Source organism: Suncus etruscus, chromosome 14, assembly GCF_024139225.1.
Source record: "Suncus etruscus isolate mSunEtr1 chromosome 14, mSunEtr1.pri.cur, whole genome shotgun sequence".
Classification (NCBI taxonomy): domain Eukaryota; kingdom Metazoa; phylum Chordata; class Mammalia; order Eulipotyphla; family Soricidae; genus Suncus; species Suncus etruscus.
In genome coordinates, this window is record NC_064861.1 from 74,788,081 (window position 1) to 74,803,875 (window position 15,795).

Consider the following 15,795-nt stretch of genomic DNA (forward strand, 5'->3'; position numbering starts at 1 on the left):
TTTTGGTATTGGTTTTTGGGCCACACCCTGGTGACACTCAGGGATTACTCCTGGCTATGTGCTCAGAAATTGCTCCTGGCTCGGGACCTTATGGGACACTGGGGGATCGAACCGAGGTCCATCTGGGGTCAGCCGTGTGCAAGGCAAGTGCCCTACTGCTGTGTTATTGTTCTGGCCCTATCTTCATATATATTGAGGGAAGTTGTACCACATCCGGTAATGCTCAGGGGTTATTCCTGGCTGTGTTTTGGAATTATGTCTGGTGCTGCCCAGACCACCATATGGGATGCCTTGGAATTACCTTGTACAAAGGAAGTGATTTGGGAATGCTTTATTTTTGGTTGTTGGGACAGGATTGAAGAAAATGGACCCAAGTTCTAACATAGCAGACAGTGTTCTTGCTTTACAAGTGGACAACCTGGATTCAATCCCTTGCATCTATATGTTCCCAACTGACAGTGCAGAGCCCAGAGTAATCCCTGAGTGTGGCCCCAAATAGTGACCCCCATGTGTGGCCCCAAAGCCAAAATACAATGACTAATGAAAAACTATGAATGTCTGAAAATTAATGACTCTGAGCACCATTATATTTAAAAATTTGTTGTGGGTGGACCTGTGCTGGCCTGGTAGGTGTGTGTGTGGGGGCAGTGTTTGCAAAGGAACCTTGGTGATTTCTTTCTTGGGAAAATTATACTGCAGCTGTCAAGCAGTGCATGTCTCCATCCCTTTAAGAGTTGACAACTCCCGGGCCCGGAGAGATAGCACAGCGGCGTTTGCCTTGCAGGTAGCCGATCCAGGACCAAAGGTGGTTGGTTTGAATCCCGGTGTCCCATATGGTCCCCCGTGCCTGCCAGGAGCTATTTCTGAGCAGACAGCCAGGAGTAACCCCTGAGCACTGCCGGGTGCGGCCCAAAAACCCAAAAAAAAAAAAAAAGAGTTGGCAACTCCCAGATGTTGGGAACAGCTGATCCAAGCCCAGAACTGGGAAATTCCCTTTCTGGCTTGGAAATACATTACTGACATGTGCCTGGTCCTTAGACTCAGGCTGGAAATGGTGATACCGAGCATCCTGGTCAATTTCTCAGGGATTTTCTTGTTGAACCTGAGGACCACCATGCTCGGACTGTGCAGAGTCTGAGAGCAGGTGGTTAGTCTTCAAAGGCCCAGGAGGGTCTATACTATTTCATTTCTGGTGCCTGCTTGGCCGCACTGTCCAATGAGGCCTGTGGGACGTTAGGTGGCACCCAGGATAGACTCTGGCTCCACATTGTACAACACAACTATCTTGGCTGAATTACTCCTTGAGCCCCTATTTTCAAAATCTTTATTACATTCACAAAGCCAAATGGTAGTTATTTAGGAATAGTGTCCTCTCAGGAAAATTCCTCTGGCAAGGTAATTAAACTTGTTGGATATGGGGACAGTTGAAAGGGATTTTAAAACATATTTACCAGTATTTTTTTTTAAATCTTTAAGTACCACGATTACAAGTGTGATTGTAGTTGGGTTTCAGTCATAAACATGACACCCCCCTTCACCAGTCCAACATTTCCACCACCACTGCCTTTTTCCTTTCCTCCCCACCCCTGCCTGTATTGTTTTAAAGTTGCTTTATTAGATGTGAGCATACATAAGTATATCACGTTTTATACATACAGATATATATGAATTCATACAAGTTGTGAGACTAATAGAGCATGGACATGAGATCATTTGGGATCAAATATAGGCATTGAGATATATAGGTCATCCACTCTACAAATTGAATCACATCCTTAGCCTCCTCTTTTTTTGTCTTTTCTTCTTCCTCCTCTTCTTTTTCTTCTTCCCTTCTTACTCTTCTTCACCGCCTTCTTACTCGCTTCCTTCTCTTCTTTTTTTCTTTCTTTTCATCTTCTCCTTACTCTTCTTTGAAATATTCTTTTTACGCCTCTCCTTATTTTTCGTACTCTTATTCTTTGCCTTATTCTTCTTATTGTTTTTCTTCACCTTATTCTTCTTACAATTCTTCCTCCTCATCCTCTTCTCACTTTCTCCAACTCCTCTTATTCTCGTTCTTGGTATCTGGCACTTCTTTGATTTTTATGTTGTTATTGTTGATTTTATCAAAACTTCTATTTTCATCTGTTCACATATTTTGAGTAGTTTAGGCATTGATCATTTTCCTTAAGGTTGTCTTCCAATATCTTCTGCTGTATGAAGTTCTGCATCTCATCCTCTGGCTCACTGACACTATTTGCAGCCACAGTTACTCCAGTGGAGAGGCTTTCCATTGAGGTTTTTCAATTCATAAACCGAGATTTTTTTTTTTTTTTTTGGTTTTTGGGCCACACCCGGCAGTGCTCAGGGGTTACTCCTGGCTGTCTGCTCAGAAATAGCTCCTGGCAGGCACGGGGGACCATATGGGACACCGGGATTCGAACCAAACACCTTTGGTCCTGGATCGGCTGCTTGCAAGGCAAACACCGCTGTGCTATCTCTCCGGGCCCTAAACCGAGATTTTTAGACATGTTATCTCAGTATGAAGTTTTCTAATTTCAATCCTCAAATACACTTGATTCTTTTTTGTGTTCCATTCAAGTCTATCTATGCTTTCTTTGAGCTCCATGAACATCTTCCACAATTCTTCTTTAAAAACCTTATCTGAGAGTATACCTAGATGTTTAGTACTTTTCAAGTCATCAGAGCAGCCATCTTGATTCTCTATACATGGGGTTGTACTGCAATATTTCCCCATTGTGATGCTTGTGACGTGGTTTTTACTATGTGCTGAGATGAGGTTCAGGGGTTAAAAGACATGCACACCCATGAGCAAAGTGGAGTGTCTACACTCCTCTGGCTCCACCCAAAGGAAGCAGAGAGCAGGGCAGCAGTCCTGCTCTGGTGTCCAATCACACAGTAGAAATCAGTCCCAAACTTGGTAGGATGGGGACATCTTACCAGGTTAGAGTCCTGGAGAGATTATGTTTGTTGTTGTCTTCTGGGCTGCCTACGGTTTGGGTCCTGGAGAGATATGTTCATTGGTGTCTTCTGGGCTGCCTCCAGATTGGGTCATGGAGAGGATATGTTTGTTGGTGTCTTCTGGGCTGCCTCCAGCAGAAAGAAGGCAGGGAGCAGGGCAGCACTGCTTTATATTGGCTCTCTGTGCCCATTCACAAGGCAGGAATCAGCTCCCACGTTGGTTGGTTTGGGATATATTACCAGCTTTTTTCCTGGAGAGATTATGTTTGTTGGTGTCTTCTGGGCTGCCTCTGGTTTGGGTCCTGGAGAGATTATGTTCATTGGTGTTTTCTGGGGTGCCTCCCGCAAAAAAAAAAAAAAAAGGCAGGGAGAAGGGCAGCAGTCCTTTAAGTGGCTCTCAGGGCCCAATCACAAGGCAGGAATTAGCTTCCACGTTGGTTGGGTGAGGACATCTTACCGGGTTTCGTTCTGGAGAGATTATGTTTGTTGGTTTCTTCTGGGCTGCCTCCCACAGAAAGAAAGCAAGGAGCAGGGCAGCAGTCTTTTATAATGCCTCTGGGTGCTCATACACACGGCAGAAATCAGCACCCATATTGGTTGCATGGGAGATCTTACCAGTTTGAGACCAGGTTGTTTCCTGGAGAGATTAAGTTACTTGGTGTCTTTTGGGCTGCTTGCAGTAGAAAGAAGGCCAGGAGCAGAGAAGCTGTCCTTTATGATGGTTCTCGATGCCAAAACACAGGGCAGGATACAGCCCCCATGTTGGTTGGGTGGGGACATGTTATGGGTGGAGTCCTGGAGAGATTATGTTTGTTGGTGCCTTTTGGGCTGCTTCCAGCAGAAAGAAGGCAGGGAGCAAGGCAGCAGTCCTTTATAATGGTTCTCGGTGCCCTATCGCAAGGGAGGAAACATCCCCCACATTGGTTGGGTGAGGACATTTTACCAGGTTTGGGTCATGGAGAGATTATATTTGTTGGTGTCTTCTGAGCTGCTGCTCACAGAAAGAAAACAAGGAGCAGGACAGCAGTCTTTTATAATGGCTCTCCGTGCTCATACACACGGCAGGAATCAGCACCCATATTGGTTGTGTGGGGAGATCTTACCTGTTTGGGTCCCGGTTTGGGTCCTGAAGAGATTATGTTTCTTGGTGTCTTTTGGCTGCTTCCAACAGAAAGAATGCCAGGAGCAGGGAAGGAGTACTTTATAATGGCTCTTGGTGCCCAATCACAGGGCAACAATCAGCTCCCACGTTGGTTGGTTGGTTGGAGACATCTTACCGGATTTGGTTCCTGGAGAGATTATGTTTTTCGGTGTCTTTTGGGCTGCCTCTTGTATGGGTCCTGGAGAGATTACGTTTGTTTGTGTTTTCTGGGCTGCTTCCCACAGAAGAAAGGCAGGGAGCAGGGCAGCAATCCTTTATATGGCTCTCACTGCTTAGTCACAGGGCTGGAATCAGCCTCTGTGTTGGTTGGGTGGAGAAATCTAATGGGGTGTGGTCTGGAGATATTATGTTCTTTGGTGTCTTCTGGGCTGCCATCCGCAGAAAGAAAGCAGGGAGCAGGGCAGCAGTCCTTTATAATGGCTCTCGGTGCTTATACACCTGGCAGGAATCAGCACCCAGATTGGTTGTGTGGGGATATCTTACCGTTTTGGGTCTGGGTTTGTTTCCTGGAGAGATTAAGTTACTTGGTGTCTTTTGGGCTGCTTCCAGCAGAAAGAAGGCAGGGCACAGTGCAGCAGTTCTTTATATGGCTCTCGATGCCGAATCACAGGGCAAGAATCAGCCTCCACGTTGGTTGGGTGGGGACATGTTAAGGGTTGGGTCCTGGAGAGATTATGTTTGTTAGTGTCTTCTGAGCTGCTTCCAGCAGAAAGAAGACAGGGAGCAGGGCAGCAGTCCTTTATAATGGCTTTCGGTGCCCTATCGCAAGGCAGGAAACATCCCCCATGTTTGTTGGGTGATGACATTTTACCAGGTTTGTATCCTAGAGAGATTATGTTTGTCAGTGTCCTCTGGGCAGCTTCCAGTTTGGATCCTTGAGAGATTGTTTGTTGCTGTCTGCTGAGCTGCCGTTTGCAGAAGGAAAGCAAGGAGCAGGACAGCAATCCTTTATAATGGTTCTCGGTACTCATACACACGGCAGGAATCAGCACCCATATTGGTTGGGTGGGGAGATTTTACCTGTTTGGATCCAGGAGAGATTGTTTGTTGGTGTCTTTTGGGCTGCTTCTAGCAGAAAGGATGCCAGGAGCTGGGAAGCAGTCCTTTATAATAGCTCTCGGTACCCAATCACAGGGCAAGAATCAGCCCCCATGTTGGTTGGGTGGGGACATTTTACCAGGTTTGGTTCCTGGAGAAATTCTTTTTGTTGGTATTTTCTGGGCTGCCTCCTGTTTGAGTCCTGGAGAGATTATGATTGTTAGTGTTTTCTGGGCTACTTCCCACAGAAGGAAGGCAGAGAGCAGGTTAGCAGTCTCTTATATGGTTCTCGGTATTCAATCACATGGCCAGAATCAGTCTCTACATTATTTGGGTGGGGAGATCTTATCGGGTTTAGGTCTGGAGAGATTATGTTTGTCGGTGTCTTCTTGGCTGCCTCCAGATTTGGTCCTGAAGAGATTATGTTTGTTGGTGTTTTCTGGGCTACCTCCCACAGAAAGAGGCAGGGGCAGGGCAGCTCTCAGTGATCAATCACAAGGCAAAAATCAGCCCCCACGTTGGCTGGTTTGGGATATATTACCAGTTTTTGTTCCTAGTGAGATTAATTTTGTTGGTGTCTTTTGGGCTGCGTCTGGTTTGGGTCCTGGAGAGATTGTTGGTGTTCTTGTGTGCCTCTTGCAGACTGTAGGCAGGGAGGAGGGCAATAGTCCTTTATAATGGCTCTCAGTACCCAATCACAAGGCATGAATCAGCCCCTACGTTGGTTGGGTGAGGACATCTTATTGGGTTTGGTTCTGGAGAGATTATGTTTGTTGGTCTCTTCTGGGCAGCCTCCCACAGAAAGTAGGCAGGGAGCAGGGCAGCAGTCCTTTATAATGGCTCTCAGTGACCAAACACAAGGCAGAAACCAGCCCCCACATTGGCTTGTTTGGGATATATTACCAGTTTTTGGTCCTGGTGTGATTATTTTTGTTGGTGTCTTCTGGGCTACCTCTGGTTTGGGTCCTGGAGAGATTATGTTTGTTGGTGTCTTCTTGGCTGCCTCTTGCAGAAATAAGGCAGGGAGCAGGGCAGCAGTCCTTTATAATGGCTCTCAGTGCCCAATCACAAGGCATGAATCAGCCCCCACATTGGTTAGTTAAGGACATCTTACCCGGTTTGGTTCTGGAGAGATTATGTTTCTTGGTGTCTTCTGGGCAGCATCCCACAAAAAGAAGGCAGGGAGCAAGGCAGTAGTCCTTTATAATGCCTCTGAGTACCCAATCACATGGTAGGAATCATCCCCATGTTGGTTGCGTGGGGACATGTTATCGGTTTGGGTTCGGTTTGGTTCCTGGAGAGGTTATGTTTGTTGGTGTCTTCTGGGCTGCCATCTGCAGAAAGAAGGCAGAGAATAGGGCCGATTCCTTTATGATGGCTCTCGATGCCCAATCACAGGGCAGGAAACAGCCCCCACATTGGTTGGGTGGGGACATCTTACGGTTTTGCGTCCTAGAGAGATTATATTTGTTGGTGTCTTCTGGGCTACCTCCTGCAGAAAGAAGGCCAGAAGCAGGGCAGCAGTCCTTTATATGGTTCTTGGTACCCAATCACATGGCTGTATCAGCCCCAAGTTGGTTGGTTGGGGACATCTTACCAGGTTGGGTCCTGGAGAGATTATATTTGTTGATTTCTTCTGGGCTGTCTCAGGTTTGAGTCCTGGTGAGATTATGCTTTTTAGTGTCTTCTGGGCTACCTACCTCAGAAAGAAGTTCAGCAGTAGGGCAGTAGTCTTTTATGATGGCTCTGGTGCCCAATCACAAGGCAGGAATCAGCCCCCACGTTGGTTGAGTAGGGACATCTTACCAGGTTTGGGTCTGAAGAGATTATGTTTGTTGGTTTCTTCTGGGCTTCTTCCTGCTTTGGTCCTGGAGAGATTATGTTTGTTGGTTTATTCTGGGATGTCTCAGGTTTGAGTCCTGGAGAGATTATGTTTGTTGGTATCTTTTGGGCTGCCTCCCGCAGAATGAGGGTTGGGAGCAGGGTGGCAGTTCTTTATATGGCTCTTGGTGCCCAATCACACGGCTGGAATTAGCCCCCACTTTGGATGGGTGGGGACATCTTACTGGGTTTGGGTCCAGGTTTGGGTCCTGGAAAATTATGTTCCTTTTTGTCTTCGGGATGCCTGTCACAGAAAGAAGGCAGGGAGGAGGGCAGCAATCCTTTATAATGGCTCTCTTTGCTCAATCACAGGACAGGAATCAGCCCCATGTTGTTTGGTGTAGAACATCTTATTGGGTTTGGGTCTGGGTTTAGATCCTGGAGAGATTATGTTCATTGGTGTCTTCTGGGCTTCTTCCACAGAAAGAAGGAAAGAAAGCAGGGAGCAGGGCAGGGGTGTAGGGGAGATTATGTTCGTTGGTTTCTTCTGTATGCCTCCCACAGAAAGGTTATTTACCATTTTTAAAGGGGGGGAAGCATCTGCAAAGCATATATTTTATAAAATGTGGGAATTGGTGCCAAGTCTCCTTACATCTTAGCTAGTCATTTTCTTTAGGTGTAATTACTGAAGAAATTTAAATCACTTCATTTAAGAATTTTTAGTTAATTAATGATTTATAACTATAGTGAGTTTTAGACATATCACATTTCAAAAATCCCACCACCAGTGTCAGCTCCCATCATCAGTGCTCCCATACTTCATACCCTTCCTTACCCATTTGCCACTTTGACATGCACATGGCAAAGTTCAATGGTTATGGCTTAGATGTCATGTTCTCATTGTTGTTGGGTCTGTCATTTGAATGTCTAGCTATACCCCTTTCCAAAATCACTGGTATAATGAAAGTCCCTGCCCCCAGATTCCTCATTATTTCCCTTTTTCAACTTACTCCATCCTGCCTAGATTTTGTTCTGTTTCTGTCTTCTCTCTATGTTCTAAGGTGAGTAAGCATCTCTCTTGATTATATTTCCTCATCTAGTTATCCTAGATACCACAGATATGTGTTTTTCTTTCTTCTATGCACAGAATGGGAGAAACTGTTAACCCAACACCAATCTGATAGGGGGTCAATATCCAAAATATACAAGGTACTAGTAGAACTTAGCAAGAAAAATAATCTAAATCAGGATCCTCAAACTTTTCAAAGAGATCCAGTTCATTGTTCCTCAGAGTGTCATAGGGCAAGACTATACTATTAAAAATATATGAACAATTTCTATGAACATTGCATACAATTTATTTTGGTGGGGTTTCTTTTTATTTGTTTTTGGGCCACACCTGTTGATGCTCGGGCTACTCCTAGCTATACACTCAGAAATCACTCCTGGCTTGGGAGATCATATGGGGTGCCAGGGATTGAACCCAGGTCTATCCTGGATCAGCTGTGTGCAAGGCAAACACCCTACTGCTGCACTCTGGCCCCTGCATATAACTTATTTTAAAGTGGAAAAATAAAATGAGAACAAATACAATATTTAAAATGAAGAACAAGTAAAGTTAAATCAACAAACTTACCAGTATTTCAATGGAAAATATAGCCTGCTTTTGGTGGGCTGTAGTTTGAGGATCCCTACCCAAGAATGACAGGAGTTGAGAGACAGAAGGAGGGTTGTCGGAGAGTGTGGTGCACATTCCAGACATATGCACTTCAAACCTGGTGCAAGACAGCCACTAAGCAGGACAAGCAGCAACAGCAAAAACACCCAGCAGGCCAGATAAATGTCCTCAGCTTGTCGCATTTAGCTGTAGTTTGAGGGTCCCTGATCTAACCCATTCTATAAATGGGGAGAATAAATAGACATACATTTTCTCAAAAACTACAGAGGGCTAAAAGACATATGAAAAATGTTCGACATAATCCCTAGGGATATGCAAATCAAAACAACAATAAGATACCATTGCACACCAGAGACTAGACACATCGCAAGGATTAAGAACAAGCATTGCTGATGCAGATGTGCCGAGAAAGGGACTGTCATTGCTGGTGGGAATTTTGTCCAACCTTTTAGAAAAGCAGTATAGATATTTCTCCCCCCCCCCCAAAAAAAAAAAAAAAAAAAAACATAGAAATTGAGCTTCCAGCTACCAAAGTGAAAAAAATACTCTCAGGCTGAGAAGAAACCAGTACACTGTTCTACTTATCTACTCTCAGCGGCCTCCTGTCCTCCACCTTCATTCACTGTGTAACTGTGGTTGCTACTATACTAGGTTTCTGATTAGTTCCCACTCAAAGACATTTTCCAATTTGGAACTGCTGGAAGTCAGAAGGCCAAATCACAGGCCAAAGTGGTGTCCTGAATTCAGCACCCTCCCTATTTCTAATGACGTGAAAGGGACATGCATATCTCCTTTGAATATCTTAGATGTGTTCTCTTAAATCGCTATAACTCTTATTGAATATCCCCTTATACAGTGACAATTGTGCCCACTGGTTTGTTTGCTTGTTTGTTTTTCTTTCTTTTTTTGTGGTCTGTTCAATAAGGAATTCTGGTCGAAGAGTCTTTCACTTTAGAATTCATGTAAGAACCAAGTTAAGGGGATTGTTGGACTTTTTCCCTTGGCTCTCCAGAGGCACCAATAATACATTGTGGCATTGTTCCTCTTTTGCATAGTCGCATTAAAATAGGAAAATACTACATATGGAAACAAATTCTTATTTAATAGAGATAGGAACACAAATTTGGTAATGCAGTTAGGCCTTATACCCTGTACACTGACTTAATGACTTGGTTCAGGCCTCAGAAGCATGGGCATTACCCATACACCCCTGAACCATTGACCATCCATGGAAACAACCACAATTGTCTACAACATCACCAGGAAGCAAACCTCTACCAGGGAAGACCTTACTGCTATCCTGACATTGACTTACTCCAAGGCGTGTTCCCTTAACACCCATATGACTCAGCAGCAGCAACAACTTGCTTGCAGGGCAGGATGCTCTGCATCTAATGGTGAGGTAAAACTAGAGGACGCCCCACATCATCCTGACTTCGATGAAGGACATGCACAGAAACCAAAATCTTTACAGAAATCGGACACCAACAACAGCTAATGTGCAAAATAATTTCACTGGGACCACAGAGAATGTCTTGGGTTGGACAATCTAGTATTGCAGGAACCCAGAGTCAGTCTTATGCCAGAAAAATTCAGGGATAAGGTCTCCTTGTATTTAGGCAAAGGCTTTTTTATTTCTATTTTACCCATATATTTTTTGGGGGGGGGGGTCACACACGGCAGCACTCAGGGGTTATTCTTGTCTCTACTCTCAGAAATTGCTCCTGGCAGGCACAGGGGACCATATGGGATACCGGGATTCGAACCACCGTCCTTCTGCACTTAAGGCAAACGTCTTACCTTCATGCTATCTCTCCGGCCCCTATTTTAGCCATATTTTGCTTGGCCTATGCAAACAACAACAATTACCACTCTCACACTGTTATTACTATTATTTTTTAAACTTTTCCCTTTTTTTTTTTTTTTTTTTTTGGTTTTTTTGGGTCACACCCGGCAGTGCTCAGGGGTTATTCCTGGCTCCGGGCTCAGAAATTGCTCCTGGCAGGCACAGGGGACCATAGGGGGCGCCGGGATTCGAACCGATGACCTCCTGCATGAAAGGCAAACGCCTTACCTCCATGCTATCTCTCCTTTTTTTTTTTTTTTTTTTTTTAATTTTTTTTTTGGTTTTTGGGCCACACCCGGCAATGCTCAGGGGTTACTCCTGGCTGTCTGCTCAGAAATAGCTCCTGGTAGGCACGGGGGACCATATGGGACACCGGGATTCGAACCAACCACCTTTGGTCCTGGATCGGCTGCTTGCAAGGCAAACACCGCTGTGCTATCTCTCCGGGCCCAACTTTTCCTTTTTTTTTAAAAAAAAAAAAAGCTTACTAAACTTTCTGCTGGTGCTTCAATGAATTCATTGTGAATCAATCAATTTTCTATTTTTTTAAAATGATGTTGGTTTTGGTCTTCCTAAAAAATGTACTATTGGGGCCTGAGAGAGAGCACAGCAGCATTTGCCTTGCAAACAGCCAATCCAGGACCTAAGATGGTTGGTTCGAATCCGGCGTCCCATATGGTCCCCCATGCCTTCCAGGAGCAATTTCTGAGCAGATAGCCAGGAGTAACCCTTGAGCGCCGCCGGATGTGGCCCAAAAACCAAAAAAAAAAGTACTATTATCAGTTATGTCAACTATGTAATGCATTTTCTTTAAATAAATTAATTAAAAATAAAGAAATTCAGCTTCCATATGACTGAGCAATACCACTCTTAGGAGTATACCCTAGGAAGCCAAAAACTAAATATAGAAAAGCCCTTTGCACTCCTATGTTCATAGCAGCACTATTCACAATAGCCTGAATCTGGAAACAACCTAAGTGCCCAGAAAAAGATAAGTGGATGAAACTGGTATATCTACACAATAGAATACTATGCAGCTGGTAAGAAAAAAATGGAAGTCATGAAATATGCTAAATCATGGATGGATATGAAGAGTATTATACTGAGAGAAATGAGTTAGAGTGAGAGGGATAAACATAGAATGATCATACTCATTTGTGGGATATAAATAAAGAAGATAGTATGGTAATAATATCCAGAGACAATAGAGCTGAGAGCCAGGAGGACCAGGCCAAGGTAGTAAGCTTGTCACAAATAGTGGGGAAATGCAGTGAGGACAAAGAAGGGAGTACTAGGGCAGTGAGAGACCTTGCCAGAAGGGAAATGACCCTTCTGGATAAGAAAAAGTGATAGGCATGATGACCCTTCAGTAATGATACTACAAACCTTTGTATCTAAAGAGGAAAAATTGATGACAGAGAAAGAAGAAAAAGTGGCAGGGAAGAAGGCAGGAGAAACACTGGTTACATTGGTGGCAGGAAAGTGCATTAGTGAACAATGATGGACATCGTGTGGCTGAAACTCAATCATGAACAACTTTGTATCTGTGGAAAAATAACCTACTTGAATTATGAGCAGCCTGTAACTATGGTGTTATGTTAAATTCTGGCTAATAAAAGTGGCAGGGAAAGCAGAGAGAAGGTTGGCTGGTTCACTGAGATTCAAGAAACTGCTCAACAATTTCTGGCTAAAATTGCAAAAGTCCTGTGCCAGCTACAAAGGCCACAGGGCTACAAAGGCTGGGAGACCTGGCTGCCAGGGTGGCGGTGGGTGGGGGGTGGGGGGTGAGGTGCCAACCCAGGGACTCCATAATGTAGTGACCTCGAATTGCCATCCCAGCAGGGGGAGGGAAGAGGAGCGAGATAGTGGTAAAGCAGAAAGCATCTTGTTGATGCTTTATCTTATGCCCCTGTGGGCTGGCAGGCTCTGCTCCAGTCTTTTTCCTAGGATTTCCTCAATAACTGCCAGACTCTCCTTTTTATACTTTGAGGGCAATTGTCAGTTGCAGGGTGGTGTTATCCCAGTCCAACTGCCATTATAGGGGAAACAGTCCAACTGCTATTACTGGGGGGTGGGGTGTCATCACCTCTTAAAGGTACATTGACTAATTTCCTTAAATACGTCAATATGAAAAGATGAATTTTCTCCCCTGACTCAGATTTCTTGTGTGAAAATGCAAACTGAGACTCCCCCCCACTGTCTGACACCTGAGAAGGGACTTGAAAACTTTAGAAAAGTGAGTGGGTAAGAAAATTCTCAGGGTACTGAATAACCAAACTTGTATAGCCATGTCAGCCCCCTCTTCTACACTGAATGCTATATCCTATACTGGAGTATTCACTTACATAAATCCCCTTCTGTGGGGTATTTATCAACATCTTTCAAGACAAACTGAACATGGCATATCCATTAAAAATTGTCCCATGTGGCCAGAGAGATAGCATGGAGGTAGGGCGTTTACCTTCCACGCAGAAGGATGGTGGTTCGAATCCGGCATCCCATATGGTTCCCCATGCCTGTCAGGGGCACAGAGCGCAGAGCCAGGAGTAACCCCTGAGCAAAGCTGGGTGTGACCCAAAAACGAAAACAAAAAAAATTGTCCCATGTATATGCCCCAAGAAGTGAAAAATGCTTTTACAGTTGTAGAGTCCTTACTCAAAAGACTTTTCTAAGGCTGATACTGGACCCATCACAGTAAGCAAAATTGCATAAAAGATATATGACAAATATGTGCAGGATACAAAAGTAAAAAAAATTTCATTCATACTTACCTGGCAAGGGAGATACCATGATCACGAAGGTGGTTTCCCCAGGGCGAGGCTTATCCATTGCACTCCGGGTGTGCTGACCCCTACGATTTCCCCAAATGTGGGAAACTCGACTGCATAATTTGTGGTAGTGGGGGACTGCGTTCGCACTCTCCCCTATAAAAAAATTTTATTCAAAAGACATTTTTAGGGTTGGTACAGCCTGGCAGAATAAATGATGAAGAGATGGATAAGTAGGTGGGTGGTACTCCAAGTCTTAGGTACTGTTAAATGGTTCAATGTTCAAAACTGCTATGGATTCACTAACAGACATGACACTAAGGATGTCTTTGTTCATTGGATAGCTATTAAGAGAAACAATACCAACACGTCTTTGAGCAGCAAAGGGAATATTGTGGAGTTTGATATCATGAATGGACAGAAAGTTCCAGAAGCTGCTAACATAACTGGGCCAGCACAAGGTAGCCACTGTACTCCCAATAATAGATGTAGGTTCTGCCAATTCAGCCTTCTGCCTCACCCAGCTGAGGCCCCCTCAGCCTGTGAAGAGGAGAAAGCTGAAGACTGAGCAGTCTCCCAGAGTCTGATGCCCACCACCTTTCTGCAGGTGTTTTATGAGAGGCCCCAGACCCCTCAACCACCTGCAACTGTGAATGTGTATGTCTGTCCGTGTTGTAAGCAAAAACTTTTCTCTATTCCTCCACACCTTCCTTTAAGGCCTTGAAGTATTCTCCTCCTGTATCTTCTTAGATTTGTGCTATAAGAGAGTCACTGCTTGAGGCCCAAGCAGTGGCACAGGTGGTAGAGTGTTTGCTTTGCACGTACTAATCTAGGATGGACCGCGGTTTTATTCCCCGGCATCCTATATGGTCCCCCAAGCCAGGAGCGATTTCTGAGCTCATAACTAAGAGTAACCCCTGAGCATCACTGGGAAAAGGGAAAACAGAGAGAGAGAGAGAGAGAGAGAGAGAGAGAGAGAGAGACTGCTTGCAACCTGACAGATTACTTTGTCAGTCATTCACTATCTGAAATTTCCCCCACCCAAGCATCTTTAACAAATAGAAGAGGAAGGGGCCACAGCGGTGGTGCAAGGGGTAAGGCGTCCTAGCCTACGATGGACCACGGTTAGATCCCCTAGAGTCCCATATGGTCCCCCAAGTCAGGAGCGATTTCTGAGTGCATAGCTAGGAGCAACCCTGAGCATCACCATGTGTGCCCCCCCCAAAGCCCAAAAAAATAAAAAATAGAAGAGGAGGAAATTTTGCCATACACACTGTAAAATCACCTTACTTTTTTTCTTTCCTTTCTTTGGGGGGGTGGTTCTCACCCAGCAGTGCTCAGGGGTTACTCCTGGCTCTATGCTCAGAAATTGCTCTTAGCAGGCTCGGGGGACCATATGGGATGCCAGGATTTGAATCACCGTCCTTCTGCCTGAAAGGCAAACACCCTACCTCCATGCCATCTCTCCAGCCTCACATTTTTTTCTTTCTTTTGAATTAATTACATATGCACCCTTAATTACATCAATTCTGACTCACAGGTGATTTATGTTAAAATATGGCTAATAGCCATATGCAAGGGAGGGGGCCGGAGAGATAGCATGGAGGTAGAGTGTTTGCCTTGCATGCAGAAGGACTGTGGTTCAAATTCCAGCATTCCATATGGTCCTGTGAACCTGCCAGGAGCTATTTCTGAGTATAGAGCCAGGAGTAATCCCTGAGCTCCCCCCCAAAAACAACAACAACAACAAAAGTACAAGGGAAAAGCATCAGATAGGAGAAGCTTGGCTGGTTCAGTAAGATTCCAGAAGCTGGGGCCGGGTGGTGGCGCTAAAGGTAAGGTGCCTGCCTTGCCTGCGCTAACCTTGGACGGACCGCGGTTCGATCCCCCGGTGTCCCATATGGTCCCCCAAGCCAGGAGCAACTTCTGAGCACATAGCCAGGAGTAACCCCTGAGCGTTACTGGGTGTGGCCCAAAAACCAAAAAAAAAAAAAAAAAAAAAGATTCCAGAAGCTGATCAACACCCCCTGGTAGAAACGATACATTTTGGTCCCTTGACTCTGTCTGATTTCTTGTGCAAAACTGCAAGTTGAGACTCCACAGAGGATCAGTGCTTCCTTACAAATTGCCTTACTCCCAGGAATCCAGCTTTGACCCCACCATTATGAATTTCCTTATGCATGGTAAAATTTGAGGATTGAATTAACACATTTCCATGTTCTTTACACATACAAGGATTCTCTGCATCATGAATACTCCTGAGTATAAAACATATTGTAGATCAGGGAAAGCCTATTAAATTCTCCTTTTATATATGTAATTGCTCAAGTATGCATTTTCATATGCAGTGAAAAAATTCAGAAGTAAACAAAGGCCTTCCCACATTCTCTACATAGGTCAGGATTCTCATCACTTTGTTTGTTTATTTTGGTTTTTAAGTCACAGCCTGTGGCGTTACTCTTGACTCTGAACTCAGAAGTTGCTCCTGGCAGGTGCTGAAACCACATGGGATGCCTGTTTT

The 15,795-nt window shown here is 44.7% G+C and overlaps 1 protein-coding gene and 1 non-coding gene across 2 annotated transcripts in view; both read left to right on the forward strand.

The window, feature by feature from the left end:
• Nucleotides 1–15,795, forward strand: part of LOC126028467 (zinc finger protein 345-like) — a 47,382-nt gene that overhangs the window by 12,506 nt on the left and 19,081 nt on the right.
• LOC126029261 (U1 spliceosomal RNA) lies at nt 13,270–13,433 on the forward strand. The gene has a single exon (XR_007502893.1). It is a non-coding gene; the product is annotated as a U1 spliceosomal RNA (small nuclear RNA).